The sequence below is a fragment of the Phalaenopsis equestris genome, unplaced genomic scaffold, assembly GCF_001263595.1.
Source record: "Phalaenopsis equestris unplaced genomic scaffold, ASM126359v1 Scaffold000857, whole genome shotgun sequence".
Taxonomy (NCBI): Eukaryota; Viridiplantae; Streptophyta; class Magnoliopsida; order Asparagales; family Orchidaceae; genus Phalaenopsis; species Phalaenopsis equestris.
The window spans coordinates 48,007-67,695 of NW_018165297.1; the positions used below are offsets into that span (position 1 = coordinate 48,007).

The 19,689-nt window shown below is 35.2% G+C and overlaps 1 protein-coding gene across 1 annotated transcript in view; it reads left to right on the forward strand.

Moving 5' to 3' along the window:
* The first annotated feature begins 8,589 nt into the window (after nucleotides 1–8,589).
* LOC110031880 (mediator of RNA polymerase II transcription subunit 9-like) overlaps nucleotides 8,590–19,689 on the forward strand; it is a 41,183-nt gene continuing 30,083 nt past the window's right edge. Inside the window, exon 1 of the mRNA XM_020735306.1 lies at nucleotides 8,590–8,654. The gene's annotated coding sequence lies outside the window, so the exon portion shown is untranslated. The remainder of the gene's footprint in view (nucleotides 8,655–19,689) is intronic.

Sequence of the window (19,689 nt, forward strand, 5' to 3'; positions counted from 1 at the left end):
GTGTCCGTATGGAATAATTTTTTATGTTCTTCCCACGGTTCAACTTATTACCTGTAAGACACTCCTCTTAGCACAGGACATGCTCAACCCTTTTTTCTCCTTCAGTTAAATTGCATGCAGATGCTCCTTTCTTTCGCGAGGACATAGGGCTTTTGTTAGGGATGTGCATGCGAGAAACGATTTATCTCCTTCAGCTAGGATTTGACAGCCCTTTCTTTTGTTTACTCATTCCTCTTCTTTGCACAATAACTTCTTTTCTGTCTTTTGCTTGCATTCTATTATGTTGTTCTCACCCTTAATTTCTTCCCTTTCATTCGAATGAGCGATACCTGAGAATAAATTGTTGAGGTGATAATTGATTTGAACCAACTCATACCCAATTTCATTTTATTTTCTTTTCTTTTTTCAATTATTACAGATAAGGAAGCAACTCTCCTTGCTAGGAAATTACTCATGAAGAATAGAAAATGTTTAAATTGTGGTGTGGTTATTTAAATATTACATTATGTAAAATGTTTAATATAATCCCCACAGTTTTTAAATAAGAGTCAAGGTAGCCCCTCCTTCAAAAATAAAAAAGTTGAGGTTACTAGATGTTAAAAATGAGAGTATATTAAGAATATGTATTTTGAAATTTTTATAAAATTTAATGTCTTATGTTGCAATCTTCATTGTGTACAATAACTACATATTGAGATTGTATAGGTGGTGGGTGAAGTAATTTTTTTGTACTAAATAATTCTATTTGAATTTCTATATCTTGATTTTATTGTAACAAAAATACATTGATTTTAATTATTTTAATTTTAAAATATTTAAATTTAAATTTAGTAAAATTAAAATTTTTATTGTTATTATTTTCACTTCATTTCTGCTTCTATCTCATTCTTGAGCTTGTTAAGCTGCTCTCTTTCTCTCTATCTCTCTCTATGCTGTGTTAGAGGGGGCATAAAGTTTTTGAACGGTGACTTTGTTGTTGGACTCTCCTTACTTGACCCAAAATGTAAGTTTAGATTTTTCTAATTAATTTTTAAGTTTGATTTGGGTCAAGAATTCCAACCTATTTTAATTTTTTTTATTGGGTTCGTGTTGACCCATTAACATAAACTTGAAAAGTCAACAGTAATCTGACTTAAAATTGAGTTGTCAACATAAAATTCACCCTTAAGTTGGCAAAAAAATTAACCTGAATAGCCATCATGCATATGTTAGACGAGTTAAATAGGTTGAGTTCAAGTCAATCTAATTGAAATGTGTTGAATTTTTAGACTTAAATTTGTCTCGCACACCCAATTTGACTCAAATTTTGTATGAGAAACCAAATTGACACCCATCATTGATGGATATTTTTCTATAAATTACATGGAATTTTAAGTTCATATGCTCTATATTAAGGTGGCCTATCAAAGAATATCATAACACTAATTATTATATTTTTTATTTTTCCATTTTTATCTTATCCCATTAGATTATTATTCATTTCAAGTCATGATACATGTTCTTTTTTATATTAATGTGGATGCAAATTTTATAAATATTGTACAGGGTCATTAATAAAAATAATATTTTATTCCAAAGCATCCTTACTCCTTATTCGAATGGATGATTTATGAAAAATTTTTAAGTAAGTTTTTACTAAACTAATATTAATAATATCCAAATAGATATCGTATAATTCATATAAAGTCAAATTTATCATAGCATTTCTAATAAATATAGATTTTAGGGATTGATGTGAGAAAATTGTGTCATGTAAGGGTTTTGTACCCCATATTTTTTCTTTTTAATAGTATGATTATTCGAACATAAAATTTTAGATTTCTCAATTTATTTTTAATCAATGTGCTTGGTCGTGGGAGCGCTCTCAAATATTTCTACTTTGGTAGGTCCATCTATTGTATGCCAAAATCAAATCAATATGTTAAGTCAACTTTCAATCATAAAGACGCGATCCCACCACCAAGTAATTACTAGTAAATTATATGATCAGATTTTGGAATTTTTTATTTGACTTCAGTGACAAATTGAGCTAAATTTACTAGTAAATTATATAAGCATTGAAAGAAAAATAAACTAATCAAACTTTCCCTCTCTCTAACTTTGTCAGTTTTCTTCGCCCTCCATTTTTGCTCTTTCTCTCACTAACCCTATCTGAGGTATGTCATTTTTTTATGAAATTTGAACTTCTTCTTCAACTTTCGTAATCAAAACCCTCTCAATTTTTGATAAGTTTCCATGCTTTTCTTGATCAAGCAATTGAAGTTGTTGACTTCATTTTTGGTCACATGGGACTTATACGGACATCACCTCTTAGTTCGACACAACAAAATTTGATAAAGAGCAACTTGCCCAGTTTTTGACTTGGCATAGTCACGCCAAGCTTGGGTGTGACCACGACCGAAAGTTCCTAGGCGTGGTCATGCCTAGCCCAGGCGTGACCATGCCAGGAAGTTTCTCAGTGTGGTCAAGCCCACCCTCGGCATGACCACTCTCAGTTGACATGCCATCGATTTGTGGCCTTCGTCCACGAATCAGGCCATGAACAGTTGCTCCGCTTTGCCAGCGGCGATCCGTGGCTCACTAACCATTCAATTGATCCCTGTCGTCAGTGTGTCACCCAATCAACGGCTTCAAAAGGTTCCATCATCGCCTCCCAGCCTATAAATAGGCAACAGTTGCTCTCATAATAGGACACACACAGACAATAGAGGGGCCCCACTACTCCGAGAAAGAAGTGGGAAGAAGTCTCCGATAAGTCTCCTCCTCCTCCTCTCCGATCAGCCTCCTCCTCCTCAGTGTGGTCAGGCCAACCCTCGATATGACCACTCCCAATTGATATGCCATCAATTTGTGGCCTTCGTCCACGGATTAGGCCACAAAAAGTTGCTCCGCTTTGCCGGCGGTGATCCATGGCTCACTAACAATTCAATTGATCCCTGTTGTCGGTGTGTCACCCAATCAACGACTTTGGAGGGCTCCATCACCGCCTTCCCAGTTTATAAATAGGCAACAGTTGCTCTCAGAATAAAACACACACAAATGATAGAGGGGCCCCACTACTCCGAGAAACAAGTGGGAAGAAGTCCCCGACAAGCCTCCTCCTCCTCCTCCTCTCCTGTAACCCCCCCCCCCCCACCCCCCCCACCCCTCCTCTCTCCTCTCTAAGTTTAGTTAAGCTTGGTCAACTCAATAGCCTTGGATTAAGCTTGGGTTTGGGCTCAACTTAGGTCGACCCAAATCCCAGCCTAACCTTAACTCACTTAGCTAAACTAAAACCAAGTCAAAACCCTAGGACTCACTCAACCCTAACCCATACCCTAGACCTGATCTAACCCAGTTCTAGCCCAAACTAAACACATGACTTAACCCAAGCTTAGCACAAACCCTAAACCAAACCCTACCATCCCAGGTTTAACTCAAACCTTAAGCTAACTCAGGTTTAACACAAATCAAATTTGACCTAAACTCTAACCCAACCCAAGTCTAGCCGAAACCTTAGACCTGACCAAACCCGAGTTTATCCCAAGTCCTATACCAAAACAAAGGCCTGACCCAACTCACGTCTAACCTGAACCTTAACCTAACTCAGGTCTAACCAAAATCAAACTTGACCCAACCTAGGTTTAGCCCAAACCCTAAACTGAACCCAAGACCTGACCTAACCCAATTCTAACCCGAACATTAAACTAACACAGGTCTAACCCAAATCAGATCTGACCAAAAACCTAACCTAACCCAGGTCTGACCCAAGCCAGACCTAACCTGCATCTTAACCTAACCCAGGTCTAAGTTAACCCAGACTTGACTCAAGCCCTCAGGTAAATCCTAAACCTAAACTAAAACCTAGCTCAAACCAAACCAAACTCGGGTCAACCTAGCTCAACATGAATCAAACCCAAACCAAATTTAAGCCAACCTGGGTCAACTTAGCTTATCATGGGTCAAACACAATCCAAACCTAACCCAACCAGGTTCAAATCCAAATCAAACCTAACCCATCCCATGTCAAAAAAGTTCAACCCGGGTCAAACCCAAGCCAAACCTAACTCAACCCAGGTCAATCCAACTTAACCTAGGTTAAACCCAAATCAAATCCAAGCTAACCCATGTCAACCCAGGTCAACCTAAATAAAAAACAACATACCTCGAGTCAATTTAAGCCCAACCCATACCCAAATTAGCTAACTTATATCATACCTTAGCTCAATCTTGAGCTAACATAAGCTGGAAAGTTAGCTTGCATTAGCCCGATCTAGACCCAACTCTAATTCAAAGCTAAAAATACACAACATGTTGTTTCATAAGTTATCTCATGTTCCATATGTTATTTCATATGTTTTTTCCATATGTTTTTTCATATATTATTTCATGTTTCATATGTTATCCCATTTCACATCATCTCATGTGTTATTTCATGTTTATGAACCAACCAAACATATATATATATATATATATATATATAAAGAAAATAAGGATTAGAACTTCTTAGTTTCTCCACAAATATCAAAAACCAAAACTTAAACAAAACAAACCACAAAACTTAGAAAAACTATGATTTCTCAACATGACTGAAAAACCTAGGAATAAAATAAGAGATTAATGTAAAAATTGAACTTCAAATAAACATCTAAAACACAACAACATAAAGAATAAGAACAGAACATATGTAGATCCACATAAATCTTAGGTTAGCTGACATAAACACAAAACTGAGGTTTATGTGGATCTACATATGTTAGAAAACTAGGCTAGTTTAGGTACGTAAGTTAGTGCTAAGGACTATGACATGCACATCAACAAACCTACCCCTAGGAATAGAGGGAATAACTTAGAGTGAAGTAACTCATAGTTACTGCTGAAGGTATTTCAGACTGCTTAAAAGCTAAAAACCCTCCATGCTCAGGCATTCAAAGAGGATTCTTGGTTATGATTTGGTTATAAGGCTGGTCATAGTCAATAAATAAAAACATTTTTGGGACAACAGAAAGTCATATGCCTTTTAACCAGAGACATTATTCTCAAAATCTAGGTTAATCTACCCATAGATTTATTTATAAGTTCAAGGTTTCATTAATCATCTAGAAATCATTTTCTACCTGACTTTATCCTTCGCTTAAGGTTTATTACCATTATTGTTATTCAAATCGAGTATTCCTAATTTATCTTTTGACCTTACCTAATTAATTCAAAATCAACACTAAACCCCTATCATCAAATTTTTCTTATGTCTCATTCCCCTTTTAAACGTAATTCTTCCAATTTGAACCCCCATTCCAATTTTAAAAGTCTGATATCTGATAATTTAACTCATCACATTATGCAAGAGTTTTCTTTAGGGCTCATAGCTCTAAAGACATTATTAACTACAAGAGCTTGCCTTTGTAGAGAATGAGAGCCCATAATTAAAATAAACATTATCTTACACGCGTAAGGTAAGGAAAGAATCCTAGTTCTGCAGATTCATAAATCCTAATGACATTCCTCATCTGAATGATTGAATCCATTCTAAGATAATGTTTCTATCTTTTGAGATAGTATATAATTCTTCGAATGTCATATTTGATCATTTAGATAAAAGTGTTTTGAAAACTATGATGGAAACCAAACTAACCAAAACAATTCCCCACAAAAGTATTTAAAGAGGTTTCATTTTTTTATATATTTTAAATATTATAAAAGGTTTGATCTTTGGATGGGCATAATTGGGCTGATGACAAAAGTAATCAATGGGAGTGATTTTAGTTTTGAACTCGAGATGCTGTTCAAGTCAGTGAAAATTTATACTATTATTGGATCCTAGATTGTCTTTTAGAAAAGCATGCCTTGAGAGTTGGAGCCAAGGGAAGAAGAGGGAAAGACAGAGAGAGAAAGCAGAGCAACTAGTGAATTCAGGTATAAAAATTGAAGGAAAAAGCCCCTTTATTTATATTTTCACCCCTTATTGATAGGGTCATATTTGTACATTTACAGATAGAAGGGAACAATTATGGAAACTGCCTTTAATGCAATTAGTGCACTAATTTAATAGTAGATCTGCATTACAATTTAAGTGTAATACAATGGATATCAGTGGATCGACGTGTTTGAGTTCGATTGACTGACACAACCAGTCGTATGACGATCACTCCTACTGAGGTAAAGATGGTCAATCAGCTAGTTGCTATCAGAGGTCCTTGCAAGGAGTTTAGATATTGCATGTCAGCTGATTTGATTCATCTACATTACATGTCAGACGACTTGATCAACTGGTCAGTCATCAGATGGCTAGTTTAGATCATGCTCCTTTAGCTCGGTGCTTCGATTGTTTGACCTTTATCCTTGGCCATTTGATCACTTTGAGATTCATGTTGACAATTTTGGTGCAAACATATTAGTTCTCTAAGTTTGCTACTCCTTGATTGTGAAAGTTATGATAAGGAAAGGAAACTATTAAACAATGAGTGGCACCAAAAATGAGAAAATTAATTAAATAACTAACTTTTCTTTGGGTTTTATGCCTAGTGAACCCTATAAGTAAGATCATATGGTTGACATTACGTTCATTACTGCCAACTTTCCTCACATAGTTGAGGCATAACACGGTTGATGATATGAGCCGAGACGATGTGGATCCTAAACGTTTGGCTATGGCATGCTTTTAGATCCATGCCTCCGTAAAAAAAGAAAAAGGTCATAAAGAAAGAAAAATGGTCGAGACATAAACCTATGTCGGCCGATCAAGTCAGCTCGTCTAAGGGTCATAGGGGCGGGTGCCGAAAAAGCCTCGCTAGGGAGCCCAAGCTCTTAGGCCTGACACAAGCTCTATTGTTGAGGGCTAGCAGGGCCTGATTGTCGAAGGCATCAAGGTCGGTGAAAAGAGGCCGAAGGACACGCTAGACACCAACTTTCTCCAGTCACCACCATAGAAAAAAAAGAGGTACCCCATCACGAGGGAAAGACGCACTTTTGAAGGCCCTTTCTACAATAGATAGATTTTTAAATACATAAGAATTTTTTTTGTTCGTTGGTAGTTTTTAGTAATTTCTTGACATTATCTTAATGCAGACAAATTAATCAGAGGAGAGGATTGTGAGGGTGGTGGACCAACAAAAGATGCTGTTGAGTCCACTCCCATTGTTGTGATCGAGCCAGAAAGTGTGATCACCACGCTCCCACCATTGGTCAATGCATGGGGACATCGACCGCTCGATCCTCTGCCTACAGCTGGTCCCACTCTTTTGACCTCTCTTAGCCTCTTTAGTGGTTCCCAGTAGGGGCAGTTCGATTGGTGATATATGTTGACCTCATTTTTGGTGAGGTCAAAATTCTTCTCATAGAACTTAGGATTTAGCCACTCCTACTGACTCTCTTAGATGACTAACAATGGAACCCACCTCACTTAGAAATTCGAATTGCTCCTTGACTTCTCTTAAGTCTCGTATGTGTGGTTTCAAATCTTCAATATCTAATTGAGTCGATTGGACCCAACATGTTGAAAGTTAAGGCGAGTTCCTATAAGGATTGAGAATGCACTAGAAAGACCCTTTAGACTTTGGCAGCTTTCGATCTTTGATGCATCGCAATTTACACAATATACACATAAAGACCATAATACATACATAACTCACTATCAAAAATCAAATTTAAATTTAAAAAAATGAAATGAAAAAATTGTAATGTGAATCTGAGACCCTTTGACACAGGTTGACTAACTCGTCGCCAAGATTGTTCTGCTTTGCTTTGGTCGTCGTTTAAGCGAAGACCGATCCACAATTCGCTTGTTGAACGACTTCGATCGACTCGACAAATCGCATCTGCTACGCGACACTGATCGTCGACAGACTTATCAAGATGATCCCGAATGATGAAACAGACTACGTCGTGCTTCTGGAAAACCAATTTTTCCTAAGGACACCCGTACTGCTATAATTTCGTGCATGGACAAATGACACATAAATTAAAATTAAAAAGAGAAGAAATAACTTAATTAAAAAAAATCTCAAACCTCATGCCATAAAGTTACGTGCGGAGTTCAATGAAATCACGCTATAGAGGAATATTCCCGGTAACACATGTAACACAAAAAAATATTCCTCTATGTTATTTAAGTGTTATGGTATGTTATTTATGTATTATTGTGTTCTCCGAATATTCCTAATATTATAATAATACAATAACACATTAATAATATTTGAATAGCATACGATGATATTTGAATAATAATTGAAGAATATTCTTCCATATTAATCGACCAATTTTTTTTTCAGGTAGGTGTGTGACTTACATTAGGCTGCGCACACAAAAGCGCTGATGTAATACTTTTTCTCGGACGAGACCCCAGATCTCTCGAATTCTGTCGATGGAGAACCCTACCCGTTATTCCCCACAACGGTTCTCCTACCGTTGGCTGCTCTAACGGCTCTCATCATTCGGCCGATTCCCCCTCTTCCCCCTCTCAGCCGAACGAAACCCATAGCCCATCCCTTCTCTCGCCGGCGGCCTCTCTCACCGGCAACCACGCCGACCTGCTTCCTCCTTTTCGCCGAGACCTCTTCCGCCTAAAGCCCTAGTCGGACTCCTCCCTTCCTTTTTTTTCATTTTTTCCCCAAATCTTTTGAGCTATCGAAGGTTTTACTACTCAGCTTATTTACCTTTCTTCGGATTCATCATCATAGGTCCGATTTTCTTGCTTTATGCTTCTTTTCTTTATGCTTCTTTTCTACTGCTTCTTTTCTACGAGCAGTTCGATCAAAGCTTTTGAATGTGTTGAAGATTAAAAATTGAAATGATTCAACAATCTTGCTTAAAGCACTTTCATTCGTTTTCTTTTATAGATTTATTAATGGGTACGATCTGAATTTATTTCTAGGGCTGTTAAGTTTATATGAATAAATTGTTGTTTTTTTCGGATCTATGAGATTTGCTTCTGGATAATTTTTAGGCATTTTAGTATCCTTCCTGAATTTAGACGGAAGTGGCGAGATGCCATTATTTGCCCTTGGATGAGTAATTTCTCTTCTAATATAAAGGGGTTCTTTCCTCTAATACTTGCTTTGATTATGAAGTAATCGCTTTAATTTCTCTTCAAAGAAAAATCCCACCTTACCGTGTTTTGTTTTTATTTCTGAAGTAATCGCTTTATTTTCTGATGGGTTTTAGAGCTACGGTTGTGGGTCTGATAGCTCCATTTATTCTTCTTATTTCGTTGGGTTTGATCTGTGCAAATGGAGAAAGCAACTGGATAGCAAGTTACTGTTATTTCAGCTCTTATATTGTCCTTGTGTAGATTCACGCATGCTTGTTTAAGCATCCTCCATGAAACTAACTCAATAAGCAGCAAACTATTGCATCTACTAAAGGATGTTGTTATTTTCATTAAGTAGTCTGGATATATCATTTATGCGATTCTACGAGCGTTTCATTTCTTTCATTCTTGAATCAACAATGGGTTTCAAGAGCTGTTTTTGGTAATTAACATGACCTCGGGCTTTGATTTTCCTTGCTTACTTGTGCTTGATTTCAAGGTTTCAAAATAAATGGAAAGTGTAGTAGATGAAGATCTGAAATTTTGACCACTTTATTAGGCTATCGAAGCATTAGATTGTACTTTTTGGTGAGCCACGAGAATAAGGTTAAGTATTGCTTTGAGAAGTAATATTTATACAAATCTTTATAGCCTATGTGTTAAAGGCCGTTAAAAAGCTGAAAGAACTATGACCATACTATATTTGCAATATATAGTGGGGAAAGCTTGTTAATGTTGTTTGGTACATTTCTATGGGGTTTTTTGGCTTCCTTTGATGCTGACGGTTCATGTGAAGTGTTTAAAGCCATTTGTTTATTACCAATAAAAATTTTTTTTCAATGGTTTTTCTGTATCTATGTTTTGTATGAATGATACCAAGGTTTAGGAATGTCGTTCAAGAAAAATAATTATGATGAATATGTTATCCATTTATGTGCAGTTCCGATCAAATTCTCCCTTCACTCCATTTTTGCATTACCTCATGTTCATTGTAACTGCACTTACGGTGTTATTCATGGAACCTTATCAAATTGCTACATTTGGAATTGATCAATTGATCTATCCCGGGATTTGAGCCCAAATCAGTGGAGAATTTCATTCAATATTTATGTGTTTACATATCTAATACCTTGAGTTTCAATTTCTTTATATATGCATCTTTTCACTCATGAACGAGAAGCCATATTGATAGTCTTTCGATATGCTATGAGAGACTTGGGAGTTATAAATGCAAATTTAGGTGTTTGATTTCTAGATACATAAGAATTGGGATTGAAAGTTAGTTTTTGCAAAATGGATAAGCTATGCACTCAGAACAGACAGTTGATCTATTGGAGCTATACCATTCAATTTTCAAACAAAGATGATGAAGCGGTCTTCACATTGCGTAATATTGAAATGAAATTTTCATCTCTAACAATCTCATTATTGAATTTGTGGTTATAGAAGACATAAAACGAATATATGCTTTGTTATTTTAAGCAATCCCAAGTGTGTACATGTGTGAGAATGCTCTTGTATATGCATAGCACCTTTCATGTGCCTTGTACATGAAATACTTGCACACATACCACACAATTCCTCTGAACTTGCATATCTAACACTAAAATGTTGATGTTTACATATATGCCACTCTCCCAAGCGTGAAAAGCTATATTGTTGACCTTTTTGGACATGCTATCAAAGATCTGGGCATTATAGATGTAAAATTAAGTAGTAGATATTTAAATGCATAAAAAATTGGGTGGCATGCAAGCAAGTGTGTGTTGAGGTTCTTGGTAGCCTTATTCTATAAAATATGAAACCATTCATCATTTCTTTTCATAACACATAAATGAGAGGAAGTCATATTTATATCCTGTGATTTCTTTGCGAAGCATATTTAAAATAATTATAGCTTCAATGTGGTATAATGCTTGGAGTCTTTATGCCTTTCTAATTTTTGATGTGTGGCATTTAAGGGCCCTTTTAGTTTCCTGAAATTGGCTTTTGATTACATGAAACACATAAGGATTGAATACTAGACTTGCAAACCTTCATAACATTCCCGAATGCTCTTCTTAATATCAATGGTGGAGATAAGGTTCAAATAGAGACATTCATAATGTGGTTCTATATGGATTTTCGAGCAGGCTATAAGTTGGAAGGTTGTTGGTTAAGGGCAATGATGTACAACACAATATTCATGCTTATATAGCTGAAATTTTTTAATAACTAATATTTGTTTAGTAGTTGTCATTCTCACTTCTTTAGGTTGTTGGTAGTTTCAACCCCAGCTTTGAATGACTTGTGAACTATAGCTTTATAACATTGGTTGCCGAAAATTTAGAAATTACAATGCTACAGAAATATTACAATACAGATACATAACACATATGATCGGAAATGATTATCTGTTACATGTTCACTTGTCATGCAGGTAATAGGGATTCGAAGTTGCCCAACCTTTGAGTGTTTTGCTGATAGCTGTTTTTCAATATTGGTATATAGACTTCGATGCCTCGGTTGCCTGTGGGATTATAACGAATGAGAAGTCTAAAGCTGAGCCCGTCCCTAATCTAAATTCTTATGCCCCTTTCTGATTTTCCATATGCTCATCACTTAACTTTTTATGAAAACATGCATGTTTAATTAATTAATTTATTTATTTAAATTGCAACTATTTGTTTAATCTTTTATATACACTTGTGCTACTTAGTTGCAATTTTATTTAAGTTTCGTCAGAGTTGACGGTATGCATTGACCTTTTTCTTTTTACTGCACTTTACTGTTCATATTTTCTTATACATGCAATATTATTCTCATGTTATTTATTGCACTTCACTACATATGCTCTGTCATACATGCAATACTATTATGTTGCTATTCGTTACTATGCTTCTAGCATATTTTTCTAGAATTCTAGAATAACAAATGTAGAACATGTCTTGGTTTGAAATCTTATAACACATAGTGAACATACTTTTTTTTAATTACACCATCTTTTCAAAATTTCATAAGAAACTTTTTTTTTAATTACAAATAATGTTTTAAAGTTTCGATAAATTAATAATAACATAATAATAATAAACATTTTTTTGGATTTATCAGAATCTCTCATATGAGTTAACCTACGATTACTAATAAAAATTCTCTAATCTAAATGAGTCTAAAGACTTGTTTAGACTAAGTCCAAAATTAACGGTGATGCCGGAATGATGGAACCGTGAGATCTTAACATGTGTCGCTTAACATAAATACTTCATTTTCTTAACAATGACAAACACCGATTAAAAAAAAAATGCCTAAGATCACACTAAATAACAACAAGGACTTAGGATAGACCGTTCTAAGCATAGTTCTCTCCTCTTCTCTTTTCTCGGAACGAGTCGATGACACGATCGAGCGGTAGACAATCTTGAAACGACGGTCGATACTACAAGATGGAGCGAAGGATTAGTTTTAAACAACTTAAACTTTTAGGACTCCGAGGTTGTTCGTCTAGCACGACGTAAATTTTCACTCTAACTTTTAGGCTTTTGTAAGATCGTATATTGTGATAATATAAGTCCTAATCTTTTTTTAGGGTTTTGAGGTCCTCGTTCAGTACGACATAAATTCTTCTATCTTCTTGGGCTATTTTGCATATGTCATGAAAATAGAAGTCCCAAATGCAGGATTGAAACATTATAATTTATCTTTCAAAGATGTAAAACTAAACCGTATGTTATTTTGAGATGTCACTGAAGCTTCTTCAGTGTCTTCGACATCACCTACTTTTCACTTTTTTGGATTTCGAAAGTAACTGTTCCAAATTGAGCCTTTTCCTTTGAATTTTCTATAAGTAAGTGTGAAAACTCAACTTTGATTTATTGAAAATGAAACACTTGATCTTAATCGAGAGTTTTTTTAAGTGACTCCGGTCGTTTAAGATGTGATTAACTATAAGGACTTTCTTCTATAGAAATTAGAAACCCACGTAATATAAACCCTGCCTAACCTTTATATTAGGTAGGAGAACTTGTCGGTCATACATAAAATGTTCGCAGATCAAACAGATGTCACAAATCTCTTAGTTTGCATGATTGGGTCCATCGCCGAGGTATAAACTTATCTTTTGGAAGTTGTAATACTCGCGATATCAGATACGATTATGTAAACTATTAGACGAATGAGATACATTTGGTCTCATTTTTTCAAAATTGATACACACTATCTTTAAAATAAAAAAAAAATTATATACCCTTTATATTTGATTAAATTTATAATATATAATTAAAAAAAAAAGGCCGACAACATCTTTCCTCCAAATTTACAGTGTGGTGAACGAACGTAATTGGACCTTCGAAGGAAGCGGTCGGTCCTTCAGAGGATGCGAGCGGAGGTTCTGCTAAAGATATGATGCAGGAATTATCGACACACCTGACAACCATGGATTCAGAGGTGACAACCTTCAAATGGAACTTTTTGCTTTAAAAAGTGGGCTGGCGGGTGTGGTGTGTGAGTTGGGGACACTTTGCGAGTCAACTGCTCTAGGTGAGTTCTAGCGCTATGCCGACCGAGTGAAGCAAATTAGATTAGGTGAAGAGTTGGTCCTTCGAAGGTTAATTTGGAAGGTGTATGTTCCACAGAAGTCTTAGAAGACCCTTTTATAAAACACATTGTTCAAGATCTGTAATGATGTTACATGTAATAAAACGACATTTAAAGAAATATGAAAGAATATTTGGTGTGACACTTATCATTATATGATGCCTTGTTTCACATGTCTGTCCTATAAATATGGTGAGGGGCCACCTTTTACCCTTTAATCTTTCTAATTTCTTTCTTTGTGCCTTTGATCATTCTTCTTCTTTTGTCCTTCGATCGTCCTTTGCTCATTGCGATGGCTCTCAAGCACTCTCATTCTCTTCAGTTCCATTGCAACCGACGATCCTTCATTTTTGACAGAGAGTGATGTAGGGGAGTTGTAAGGAGGAATGTCTTTGATAAAATCATCGTTCTTTGGAGAGTTTCAGGGTCAGTGCGTGCCACAGATGCGTGGGTTCATATCCTAGTTTTATATCGAAATCAATTCAAGTATGGCCTTCTGTCACCCCTGTGTACCGAGCTTTGGAGTGTTTTGAATAAGTTGTCGGCCAGAATATTGGGAACAATAAATTCATGGGATTAAATTCATGGGATTTAATTTAATTTAATAGTTATAATTTTTTATTTTGAAATAGTATATTAATTTTCTAAAAAATGGATGAGACCAAATAGATCTCATATATCTGTTAGTTTTGATAATTGATCACAATACTTCAAGTGACACTTTATCTCGAAAGATAAACACACTACTTAATAGTAGAGTCAATCATTTAAACTAAGAAATTTATTACTCTATTTTGGCCTGCAAACATTTTATATGTTGACCGACAAATTCTCCTACTTAATATTAAAGATTAAGTATGGTTTATTTTACCTAGGCTCTTTAGTTCTCTATAGAAGCAAAAGTCTATAGTTAATTACATCCCAAGCGACCAAAGTTACTTAAAAAAACTTTCGATAATGATCAGAGGTTTTGTCTTCAAGATTTCAAAGTTTAGTTTTCAAGGTTGGACATAGAAAATCCAATGGGAGTTGATCAAATAAAAGTGATTATTTTAGGAATCCAAATGAAAGAAAAATTATGGGATGTCACAAATCTTGAGAAGAATCTCAGTTACTTCCCAAATTTTCCAACTGTTTTGCCTCAATTTTGAAGATGATGTTATTTTAATATTTCAATCCTACTGATTTAATTATTTAGAGCTTATATTTGTTTGGTATCCTACCATGCAAATAACTTGAAAGATAGGAGGATTTTTGTCATACCAAATGATAATTTTGTAATTCTAAAAGAGTTGTGGCTTATATTGTACAGTATGATTGTGCAAAAACCTAAAAATATTGAAGATTTACATTGTGCTAGATGAACCACCCCGAAGTTTTGTTGGTTGTTTAAACTAAGGAAAATGTTTAGCTGACGTAGACTTATTTTATTATTGTAGATCATCGTCCTCCATCTACTATAACTTTGCTCCAAGCTCCTCGTAGAAGTGGGTAACTCCAATGTTTGTGTATTATGGTTTTACAGTTTACGTGTCATGTTTTGAGTTTGTTGTTTTGAAAGTGTATATTTTTTTTTGAAAGTTTGTTTTTGTTTGTATTACATATATAACAAGTAAAGCATGCATGGTAGAGTAAAGTATCAGTAAAATAAAATAATAAAATTGTAGTAAATAAATTGAAAATGAGTACTTGGTGCTCCTGCTGATGCTGCAAGGTTAGTATCATAAATATAATATAATGGTAGAAAATTTAAATAAATTGGTAGAAAATCCGGTATGAGGAAATTCAAACAAGTCATAAGAAAACACAAGCAAGTGAAACAATACCCGATATCACATATGAAAGATCGGGGCTTGGTGTAAGAATTTTTTAAAGGTGGGATACAGAGCTAGCTTGTGTGCTTTATAGTTCCAACTTCGGATGAAAACTACCAGCCCGACAATTCGAGGAAGGCAATTCCTTACTTCGATCCAAGTGATTAACCATGGATTTTTATAGGTTTCTTATCAAAATTCTTTAATTCTTCATGCATGTGAAGATTACTTTAGCAAGCAAAAGTAATCATGTCATAAAAGGGATTTTTGTTATCTTATATATCATAAACATAATATAATGGCAGGAAATTTAAGTAAATTGGTAGAAAATCCGGTATGAGGAAATTCAAACAAGTCATAAGAAAACACGAGCAAGTAAAACAATACCCGATATCATATATGAAATATCGGGGCTAGGTGTAAGAATTTGTTAAAGGTGGGACACAGAGCTAGGTTGTGTGCTTTATAGTTCCAACTCCGGATGAAAGCTACCAGCCTGACAATTCGAGGAAGGCAATTCCTTACCTCGATTCAAGTGATTAACCGTGGACTTTTATAGGTTTCTTATCAAAATTCTTTAACTCTTCATGCAGATGAAGATTACTTTAGCAAGCAAAAGTAATCATGTCACAAAAGGGATTGTTGTTATCTTATATTATAATTATTTTGTAAAGCGGTATGGTATCGGTAACCCAGGAGTGTCGGGGGCAACTTTTACCAAAAGCTAGTGAATATTCTCTTTCTCAAATGATCATTGAGGTAGGAGATACTATTTTAAATCCCACATCGTATCCCTCGCTTAACACACATATGCAATGTCGTCATCGCCCCTTGCCATCTAGACCTCCGACTTAGACTCTGATGATCCATATGTTGCAAACTATTCTCAGTTGCTCACAACGATTTAAATACCTTATCCAAGAATCAAATCCTTAAGCATTGAGTTATTAATGTAGGATAAGTAGTGGAGGGTATTTTATTGGAAGTATGAATTAACGAGCCCCGAGCCATATCTTGGTGGGTTATTAAGATTTTGAGGATGATTTTCTTCAGCGAAGCATAATACGTTCGAGTGTCCTTCAAAATATCCAAAAGATTACAAAAGTGTTCGGGGCATAACCCTAAACAACTTTCTAAAATCTTCTGAATCATTATGAGTTCATTTGAACTTGTTATATCGCCAAATTAATCATCCCAGGTTAGGTCAAAATTTAATTGTGGTGTCTTAGGGTCTGTTTGGGGCAGCTGCAGCTTATCCAGCTTCTGCTGTTAAGCAGCTTATCCTGATAATCTGCTGATGAGCAACTGATCCGGATAAGCTGTCTAGCTGTTTGGTTGACGCTTATGGAAAACAACTGATTGTGAAAAATTAACCATTTTGCCCCTGTTCTGAATAAGCAGTTTAGCTGTTTGGTTAGTGCGTTTTGTAAACAGCTTATTTGAAATTTTTTTTCATTAAATGTATAATCTGTGCAACAGAATCTGTTCTTTTCTAAACAAAATTAAAAATAACTGTTCAGACAAGAAAATACCAAAAAATTGATTTATATTCATATAACTAAAACATATCCGATCACATCAAACGAATATGTTACACATACAAAAGTCAAACGCATATGTACATACTACTACAAAGTATAATAAGAGCCCATAAAGAAGAAAAAATAACATGTTAAAATGATAAGTAGAAATATGATAATGTTGACTTTATAATGTAGCAGCATATCACGACTTACGTCACCTGCATCTGACACTCCAAAACCCTGAGCAAACCTGTCCGACTGCGATATTCTAGAAACGGAAGAACTCGAACTACATGTGGCGTTCTCCTGTTGTGGCACTATTGAACTCCTAGCAGTTGTGTCCAATTGGGAGCACGTAGAAATAGTTCCACTGTCGGCCCACATGAAGAATTTACAGTCGTCCGGTCCTTTGTCCCCACCGCGGGCACCTGTAGAATTGTCATCCGTAACTATGTGTCTGTTGTGATGTGAAAAGCAATGACGGTAGCCCACATCGACACATCATTTGCTCCGACTTCCCTGAATTTCTCGAGCTCATTGTCCTGCAATTATGTTAAAAAGCGTTAATCAGTCAAAAATTTGAGGGAATAAAAAAAAAACTTAACATACCAAATTGTGAAAGCAATTGTTGCAACAGTTATTTGGCCACCTGCATCTAAGACCACTCTTATTAACTTCATAAGAGTAACAAAATATCACTTTAAGTTCATATAACAATCTGAAACATTAATATTTACAAAAATATTAATATTGCATAGGAGCATCGAAACATTAATACAGGGTGATTACATATTCATGTTTAGGATATTATACAGTGCTTCAACTTGATGATATAAAAAAATTTAAATGATGAAGAAGAAATCTATAACTTACAAAGAAAGCTAAAAAGGGATTTTGAATTGAAACCATCCAAAATTTCGAAAGATGGAAGAAGAACAATGATCATCCTATGGAAAAGAAACCATATCAATAAAATTGAAACCATCCAAAATTTCGACCAACATTGAATCCAACATACCCTAATTTCGACCCCAATGGGTCATACCATAGTAGCGGTTGTCATCCAAGCTACATACAGATTGCTTACAAATTTTAGATGCTTCCATAACGATACCATAGTGTCGTTACATTTTGTAGTGTATGATACTGGAACCAAGAATAAAGCGCAAAGAGTTGCATGAGTAAGGATTTTCTCCTAACAACACTAGAAATAAATCAGTTTTATATCAACAGACGCATACATTTCTCATCTAACCAAGCTATATAAAGCAACCATATAAAGATTTCTAAGCTATATAAGAACTTCCATGTATCCAAGCTATATAAGAAACTTCTGATTACCCACTGCATATCTCGAAGATTTTGAAGATGGAAAGCATGTTATTTGGTGTTTTCATAAGATATATAAATACAGAAGAATCGAGTGGTATGCATGTAAAGCTTCAAATAAAAAAAAAGAACTTTTCCTTGTATTCCACTGCATATTTAGATGCTATATATGGGCTGCCGAATTTTGTAAACATATGGGTCAAATTTATACAAAAAAAGGTAATATTGCTGAAGTAGATAATGGATGAAGGGGACACCTTATCTTTATTCATTCTGAATGAAGATGCCTAAGTTGAGGGTTATTTTGATCACCTAACCAATCAACTATGATTGTGATTTGCCTCATTTTTAAGAAATGCATCAAACCATTTTGCCCCAAGAGGGGATGAATGGGCAAACAAGGCCGTTAATCTTTCAGATCATTGTGATCTATGATTGGGAACAGAATGACTCTAAGATTGGCGTCAGGTGTGAGATGGATTGTCAAATCTTAGTTAATCCTTTAAGATTTGTTCTTGATTTTATGAATTTAAAGAGCTTACAAACATTTTAACACAATAGGGTGGCCAGAATTAGAGAAACCATCCACCCTTACCCATGCTACAGAGTGATTGAAGTGCAAACCAAGTTGTTATTAAACTACCGTCCACAAATTAAGCCTGAATTTTTTGCAAGCCATACAACGTGAAACTTCAGCTTCACAAAAAGTTGAGAAAGCAATAATTTTGGCCAACAACTTTGGCGATTAATTGAAAATGAAAAAACAACAATATAAAAGTAGTACAGAAGACTTTCCCAGTCAATTAAAGTACTGCTTAAAGTCCAATGACCTATTTTGCCATACACAAAATGCATAAAAGTTATTGTTAGGCGTTGATATCATCATATGGTAATATAACCAGAAAATATAAATGAGTTCAGAGACCCCACACTACATTATCTTCAAATAAAAAAAAGAGAAAGTTTCCTTGTATTCCACTGAAACTCAAAACTCAAATAAAACCAACAAAAAGAAAATTTACATACATACCACTAAATTCCTTTAAAAGGTAAACCTTAGATGCTAGATATGTTAATACATTTGAATTGGGTGGTATGTATGTAGTTATCTCGAATAAAGGTAAGCATGAAAAATGAAAATAGGGAAGATCAAAACTAGAAGAAAGAAGAGCATGCTATACAGGTTCACACGTGAGAAAAAATGCAGTGAATAACTAACAAGATTCCCAATGATTTGGTATGTGAACTAACGAGTTGTTTGGCCTGCCACTCACTCCTCCATTCTCCCAAGTTTCTGCCAGCATAAATAATGCTCTAAATGGTGTTAACTATGCCTCTGAAGCTACATGCATTTTGGACATAAGTGGAAATTTGATCTCCATTTCATCCACACTTCCTAACAACCAACACCATGCAAAACCAAATCCCAATATTTCACCGCCAAAAT